The sequence below is a fragment of the Rhinoraja longicauda genome, chromosome 18 (genome assembly GCF_053455715.1).
Source record: "Rhinoraja longicauda isolate Sanriku21f chromosome 18, sRhiLon1.1, whole genome shotgun sequence".
Taxonomy (NCBI): domain Eukaryota; kingdom Metazoa; phylum Chordata; class Chondrichthyes; order Rajiformes; family Arhynchobatidae; genus Rhinoraja; species Rhinoraja longicauda.
The window spans coordinates 18,448,626-18,456,928 of NC_135970.1; the positions used below are offsets into that span (position 1 = coordinate 18,448,626).

General features: G+C 37.8%; 1 protein-coding gene across 1 annotated transcript in view; it reads left to right on the forward strand.

Annotated features, from left to right (window-relative positions):
• LOC144602291 (cleavage and polyadenylation specificity factor subunit 7-like) overlaps positions 1 to 3,423 on the forward strand; it is a 44,711-nt gene extending 41,288 nt beyond the window's left edge. The window contains exon 9 of the mRNA XM_078415206.1: positions 299 to 3,423. The gene's annotated coding sequence lies outside the window, so the exon portion shown is untranslated. The remainder of the gene's footprint in view (positions 1 to 298) is intronic.
• Positions 3,424 to 8,303: the final 4,880 nt, after the last annotated feature.

An 8,303-nucleotide genomic window follows, 5' to 3' on the forward strand; every position in this document is an offset into this window, starting at 1 on the left:
ATGAGGGCAGGGTAGGCCTTTCTCCACACCTCCCCCACCCTCCTCTGTGGTCCTCTCTAGAAGGACTTGATCGGCATGGCAGTGGACCTATTAATACCAGTTTAACTACTACAGCAAGCCAATGGGTTGAGAAGAGGTGAAAAATGGAGGAAAGTGGAAGATCAGTGATTATTTAGATGGAAGGTGTATATAAATGCAGTATCAGTGCTCTAGCCTTACGCTTATGGGTCTTACCAAACTAAATTAATACCTCTTTTTCCTCCTCCTTCCTCTCTCTCTTCCTGCCTTCAACCTGCAGTGGAGAATTTTCATCTTTGTACAGATCCTGGATCAGGAGAAAAATTTAAAAAAAAATCAGGAAGACATTTTGAAACGAGTGAAGAAAGGAGCTGAATTCTTGGGAGAGGTGTGTGCCTGAAGTATTAGTACACACACAGCTGCAACTTGAAGAATTTCTCCAGATGGAAATGGATTTCTGGAACATATTATGTTGAACAACCTGTTTTCAAAAATTACATTAAACATTTTATACATTCTCAGTTTCTTTAAAGGTTGCTGGCTGGTCAGATCTTTTTACAATGTACTGTAGGTGCAGTTGGCTGGGAGGACATCTTCAAAAGGATGTTGCATGTTTGATAGTCTGCCATGATTGCCCATGCCAATATTTTCATTGCTTACAAATGACATTGAGCCTGAACTTGCTCAGAGTCATTGATCAAACGTTTAAGGGTATAATGTTTTCAATAATATGCATCATCTTGAATAAAACCCTATAATTAATGTTATCTGTTTTGTTTTCTGTGGACACATTGGAACAGGTCTTCTGGTATCTCATGATTTCATTGGCGATAGCAATCAGAAGGATATGTTCCTGTCAGGAAGTTTTACATTTTCCATGTTGCAAGTGCACAGATGAATACTGACCCTCAGTGCTCCTGCTCCAGTCAAAGAGTAAATGTTTTTTTAATTTTTTTTGTATTTAGAGAGGATAGAGTGCAGGACAAAGAAACTTTTTTTGTGCCAAGGCCTGGTTGAAGACCCTATTTTAAAAAAATTGTATATAGACAGTGCTGTCGTCGTCCAGATCACCCCTTAGGCACCCTGATGCCAACTTGGATCACACCCAGCCAACGGAATTAATTTTTCTTTGTGATAGTAGAGTTGGAAAAGTATTTTGGTTGTAAATTTAAGATAAATAAATGAAGTTTTCTAGTATCTTTTACAATATAAAATACAGATTTTTTTAGTAAAAACCATGTGTAGAAAACCCCCTACAATTTGATGTTACCTGAAGATTTTTTTAAAACTAAATTACAGCATGCTAGTGATCTCAGATTGTTCAAGTAACAAAAGTATCTTCTCGCCACTCCTAGTGAGCAGTTTTCTTTTATGTGCCAAGCTTAGTTCTTGGAAATCCTCTCCAGCCACTTAGCCAGGCTCAATGTTACTTCACATCACTGTTACTTTAAAAGAGGAAATCTTACTGAACTTATTATTTTTGATAGGTAATAAATAATAACAGAAGACCATGCCTAAAATTAACAGTTTAACTTGTTTAAAAGATTAGAATAAGTTGTTGAGAATTACTGGGCAAGTGTTGACAACAATCTTGGTGACAGATAATGCAGTAAGCAAGACAAATCTTTCCCTTCCCAAGAAGTAAGAAGACTTTGAATTTTCTAAGCCTTTATGATTCGCACATTGTCAGGTATATTACAGCAGGGCCAGCTGCAGTTCTGCCGCAGTAGGGTGGTGAGAAATGATAAAACATTGTTATGACACCACTGCAGTCTTTGTGAAATACATTTTGCTCTTTGCCACTGGATGTCCTCAGTGAACTATTGGAATAACATATGTAACTGACTCCCAATCATCTTAAATGAAAGCCCCACTCGTTCACCATCAATATAATACAGGCTCCCCCTCGTAAGTAGCTGATAATGTCAATGGCTGCGCCTTTTATGGAGCTGTGGGCGTCCCAGGGACTCTCTTTTTGTGAAGTTTCTAACTAAATTACTTAGTGTTATTAAAGCCTTGAAGATTGCTGTAGCCTTTGTCATGCCCTTTCCCCCCTGGAAAAGAAGTCACTCACACCAGATCAGGATACACTTATATGTACAATAAATTAATGCACATGGATGACATCTAGTGGCACAAAATGAGCATGGTGAACCCTCAGCATTTTGGTTCAAGCTGGCTGTTTTAAAATCCCCAAACCAATTGTTTTCAGTTATGAAGAGCTGTTGTTTGCACACATCCAGCTTTAAAGTGACATACTTTTCAATAGTTCTAAGTAGGCTAAAAAAACTGAACACCATATCGTGCAATAATGTCTTCAATAGCGTCATGGTGGAGGTCAGTGATAGAAATCTTGAATGATAACACAAGCTGCTGTTTAGGTGCTTTGTAGGAAGTTTCTACCTGAGGACTAATGTATTGTAGACCATGAAGGAAAAGCAAGTGAGACAAACGAATTACTGCTAAAAATGTAGCTACTAATCAAGTGATTTATTTCAAAGTACACCTTGATGACTTGTTGCACAGGCAACATACTAATGGTGAGAATTTCTGAAATTTGCCAGCAAGCTTTGTGTGGAATGTTTTTTCCCTTTAAGCCCTAAATTAGGCTAGACCCTCATTAAGTTTTTGATTTTATTTGTTTAGTGCTTTGCATTTTCAAGAGTTTGAAATGAGAATACCATGACTATCCTGAGACTTGCAGCTGGGTTGGCACCTGCTGGCCTGGTGCTGCTGCAATTGGTGCCAGTACTAGAGGGGAGGAGAGGAATGCAGGAGAAATGATGGAAGAACTAAAGCATTCCACATAGAATTTCAATCTTTCTTCACTTGGGACAGTTTTCTGCTTTCTTTTTTTAAATGGTAAAAAATATTTTTTTTAGTTGTACCAATTTAAGGACAAGCAATTTGTCAGTGACTTTGTATTGTGCTTGTGCGTTTACTGTGAAATTAAAAAAATAAAATTGTTGCGTGTTTTCTTTTGTAGCTTGTTACTCTGTATATTTTAGTGACACAAAATACACTCCAGTGCATTAAAATGTAGATTCCTGATACCTTGCTGTCTTTTTCTTTTAAAGAGCTGCATTTGTAGAGGAACAACCTACAGATGAGACACATCTGCAGCTAATTTTCCACAAGGATCAAATACAATGAATTGAAGTCGTTGGGACCTGACCAAACTTATGTCCTATCTAACTGCATACTATGCTCACAAATCTAGTAAAGCTAGGGTCCTTGATAATCCAATTTGCAAGTATTTTTTAAATTATTCAACCTGAATTGAAAACATGCTCCGCAAAAAATTGAAAATTCATTTGTAAAATAGCAGTTAATCAGTTATGGGATCCATTATTTCACAAAATGCTGGAGTAACTCAGCAGGTCAGGCAGCATCTCAGGAGAGAAGGAATGGGTGACGTTTTGGGTCAAGACCCTTCTTCAGTCTGAAGAAAAAAAGCCTCCCACTTCTTCAGAATGAAGAAGGGTCTCGACCCGAAACGTCACCCATTCCTTCTCTCCTGAGATGCTGCCTGACCTGCTGAGTTACTCCAGCATTTTGTGAAATAAATACCTTCGATTTGTACCAGCATCTGCAGTTATTTTCTTACACTATGGGATCCATTACCTGAGTAATGATTTGTTCAAGACAATTAAAAATGAGGGCTATAGGGGAAGAGAATCAAAATGAGCGCCCAGAATTTTATTAGGAATTGAGATGTGTTGAGGAACACTTTAATTATATCTTTAAACATGTAGGTTTGTTAAACATACGTAGGAAGCAAAAATGATAGATGGGCATAAGGGATATTAGTCTTTACTAGTTGAGTCTGGAATTTCTGTACTAGTTGGATTGTAGCGAGAGTACTGTATACTCTATTGATCATCCACCCCAACTGGAGATAATAGAAAAGAAAATACTAAAAAAAATTATACAAGTCTATAAAAAGTGAGGAGGTAAGATACATGTTGGTTCTTTAGAATATGATTTAAGAATTAATGGAAAGAAAGGAAACAGCAGAGACTTTGAATACGTATTTTCTTTGTGCCTTCAGTTATAGCATTCCAACTACAGTGGAATGTCTGGGAGCAAAAGGAAGAGGAAAAGGAAAAAGGAGCAAAAGGAATTTTTTTAAATTCCATCTCTTGAGAAAAGGATCTGAGAATCTAATGACAAAAAAGGCCGGTAAGTCTCCTGAACCTGGTGACCTGCATCCTAGATATGGCTGCAGAGATAATGAATGCATTGTTTGTGATCTTTGAACTGGACAGGTTCAAGCAGATTGCACCATGCCTAATTAGGAAAGGAAGGAGTTAGTGAGCAATACAGTAGCAGGACACTTGGAAAATGAATGTAATCAATCAGATTCAACAAACGGATTTATCTACGGGAAATTGTATTTGATATATTTATTGGATATAACAAACAAAGTGGATAAAGACAACTAGTAAATAAAATGTATTTCAGTTCCATAATCACATTTGACAAGGCACACATGGAAGTTACTGCACAAGCATCGGGTTAATGTCGAACTATGCAGAGGAATTACACAAAATACTTGAGTCAGGCAGCATCCCTGGAGAGCATAGATGGGTGATGTTTAGGAATAGAATATATGGAGAGAGATTATACAATGCTTATGTACTGAGTGTATTCTTGTACAAGAAGCCCAGTTTTCGAACAAGTATAACAACCAACAACAAAAAATAAAATGCTGACATCTGGCAAAGGGAAAGTATAAAAGTGGCGATGACTTACAGCATTTGTACAAGACATTAATTAGTCCACACCTTCAAATGTGTGCACAGTTTTGGTTTCCTTATTTAAAAAGGAAAATGTTTAAATTAAAAGCAATTCAGAGAAAATTCACTTGTTTCTTGAAGGGATCTGATGAGGAAAGTTGAAGCAGGTTGGGCCACTACTCATTGGAGTTAGAAGAATGAGAAATTATCTTATTGGAATATTTAGGATTCTGAAGGGGTTTGGCAGGATAAACACTGAGAATATATTTGAACTCATGGGCAAATCTGGAATGTTTCAGGGTAAGATGTTGCCCGATTAAAATGGAAAAAATGTGGGATTTTCTCTCGTAAAATTGTGAATCATTTGAAAGGAACTCGTATTTCAGGTCGGAGGGTTGTCACCAGAATAGTTTCGATGAAGGGCCTCTATCCTTGAAACATTGACTCTTTTTTTCCACAGATACTTCCTTAATGTCTGAGTGTCCAACTTTTTATGTTTTTGCTTTGTAAGGTCAACTGTTCGGAATCTAAATTTAGTGCCTCAGTTGATGCTGTGGTTGTACGGTTCGGTGTATTAAAGTAGCAGATTTAATACAACAATGGCTTGCTGAGATTTCTTTTCTGTACTACATGTGCTCACAGAATGTAATTTTACTCATTGCTGTTTTGCTATTATGTTCACTATTAGTGACTCAATTAACGTTGCTCAATTATTAGTGACTCAATTTATCGTTGCCTAATTTGTTATTACATTGTCACTTACATCGCTTTATCTTCCAAGGTACGTCGCTCAGGTGATCATTGTAAATCAGTGTGGATATATCTTCCATTATTCTGTAATATTTGACCAAATATTTTCCCTGAATTAATTCTGATTACCTCATCCCAAATGCTCATCTGGTGATATGAAGGTGCCTGGAGCTAAACAGCATTGAAAGGATAAGAGTCCGCAAAGTTTGAAATTTTACATTGGCTCAACACTATTGCATGCACTGTAATTATTACAAAGGTGCTCAAGTTACTGTCAACAACAATCTTTTTTTCTCATGGTATAGCTGAAAAGATAAAGGCCAGTGCTAATAATGCCTCTTGCAGCATTATCGATAAAATTTTATCGATTTTAGGAGAATCAAAAGTTTGTTAATGGAACAAATTGAAAACTTGACGATCAAAACCAACAAAATATCCCAACAAGTTTAATGAGTATTCAGCAAAGCTAAATCTATGTTTGAAGATGTGAAGGTCACAGAAGCTTGAGGCTGGAAGGATGAATGTTTTGGAAAGGTAATTTCAATCATTTAAGCAGCGTTAGAATTTTCATAACATTAAAGGGGAAGCTGAGGCTGAAAATTGCTGCTGCTGAGAGATTCTCCTAGAAACTTCAGAAAATTATTGAGGAACAAGGTATCTCACTGAAGCATTCTCAATGTGGGTGAAAGTGGACTCTTGCAAACATGACAGATGGGCTTGCATTTCATGTGAAGGGAAGATAATGCTTGGATTTAAAGCAGTGAATGACTAATTAACTTTGCTCCTTTGGGATAATGTTACTGGCGACTTTAAAATGACACGTATGTTGGTCTTCAAAGGTGTGAAATGTGCCCTACAGATTATTAGACGGACCATCTTCCAGTGATGTATAAGGACACCAAGAAATCGTGGATGGCTTCCATTTTTAGACAAAGACTGATATTTATGCAGTTACCACATGGAACAATTATTGTTCTGAAGAGAACTTGAACATTATTATTATTTTTATTATTCTCAATGCTTCTGCCCAATCCTGATAATTTAAATGACTCTGTGGAGGTCAATTTCCTCTCTCCAGGTAGACAATAGGTGCAGGCCATTCGGCCTTTCGAGCCAGCACCACCATTCAATGTGATCATGGCTGATCATTCTCAACCAGTACCCTGTTCCTGCCTTCTCCCCATATCCCCTGACTCCGCTATCCTTATGAGCTCTATCTAGCTCTCTCTTGAATGCATTCAGAGAACTGGCCTCCACTGCCTTCTGAGGAAGAGAATTCCACAGATTTACAACTCTGACTGAAAATGTTTTTCCTCATCTCCGTTCTAAATGGCCTACCCCTTATTCTTAAACTGTGGCCCCTGGTTCTGGACTCCCCCAACATTGGGAACATGTTTCCTGCCTCTAACGTGTCCAACCCCTTAATAATCTTATATGTTTCGATAAGATTCCCTCTCATCCTTCTGATCATCATGATCATTTTACCACCACAAATGGCCTACTTTCAATTCATACTTTTAATGGTAAACCTTTAACCAATTCTTCAAGGCTATTGATGGTGATGAGTGACAAACCATAAATCTGTCACAATTGGGGTGAGGACAACATCCTGAATTGTATCAAAAGTAGTGATAGAGTATGGGAAAATGCTTCCAAAGTTTTATGCATAGTACAACACGAAGTGCTGGAGGAACTCGGCAGGTCAGGCTGCACCTGTGGAGGGAATGGACCTGAAACTTCGTCTATCCATCCCCTCCACAGATGCTGCCTAGCCCGCTGAGTTCCTACAGAACTTTAGTCTTTTGCTCAAGATTGCAACACATTCAATTTTTTGTATCTCCATTGAATAGTATTTGGCCAAGGTGAATCAATAATCAATTAGTTTGGAGGTGTAGGAGCCATTTTTGCGTTTATTAGTTATTTTTGCTTATTATTATTATTACCTTGTATCCTACTGTAGTTTGGACACTATAGAGTTAATGCGATGCTTACGTAGGGGCTGGGCGGAGCTAGAGTTACAGCAGTTGAGTACGTGCTGGCAGAGAGTGTGTGTGAACCAAGGAGGTGCTGACAGAGGTTCAGCCAAAGGCTCCGCCAAAAGATTCATTAGCCAAGATGTAATCGGTTGTAAGTCTTGTTGACGAGAAGATTAATACAAACTCCGCCAAAGTTATATCTGGCAGTTCGTATCGATCGCATAGACTGTGGTAAGATATGGAATTTTACCTAGCAAATCAATAACCAGTTGATGACAAGAGATATGCCAATATGTTTATTGCACCTTCAATAAAGACTAACAATTAAAATGTCAAGGAGGATCTCTTATTTATATTTGTTCGAGTCATTAGGCTTATCGCTCACCCCGTCTATGCAAGTGGCAACTTGGGAGCTAATTGATAGACGAGAAGCTGGCCGCTACAGGATGCTTCACAGATATTGTAGAAAGTTTGAGAATTGAAAACCCTGGGTTTGTGAGAAAGGCAGAATCTAAAGAGTTGGAAACCAAAAATATTGAGGGAGTACTTGAATCCATTTTGAGAATTCTTGAATGAGAACTTGCAATTTCCTGAACAATAAACTGCTGCAGAAGAACTCCAAAGAACGTTAAGAACAAAAAAGAATGGCAGAAACATTTCGTTTAGTCCAAATGCAATGCAGATTTTAATATACAATGACTTCAACGTACAAAGTAGCCCCACTGTCGGAATATGGAGGTTCTTTGATGCTGCCCGTGATACTTATGAAGAAAAATAAGGGAAGTTCCAAACATTCAAAATTGCATTATTTTAAACAGTG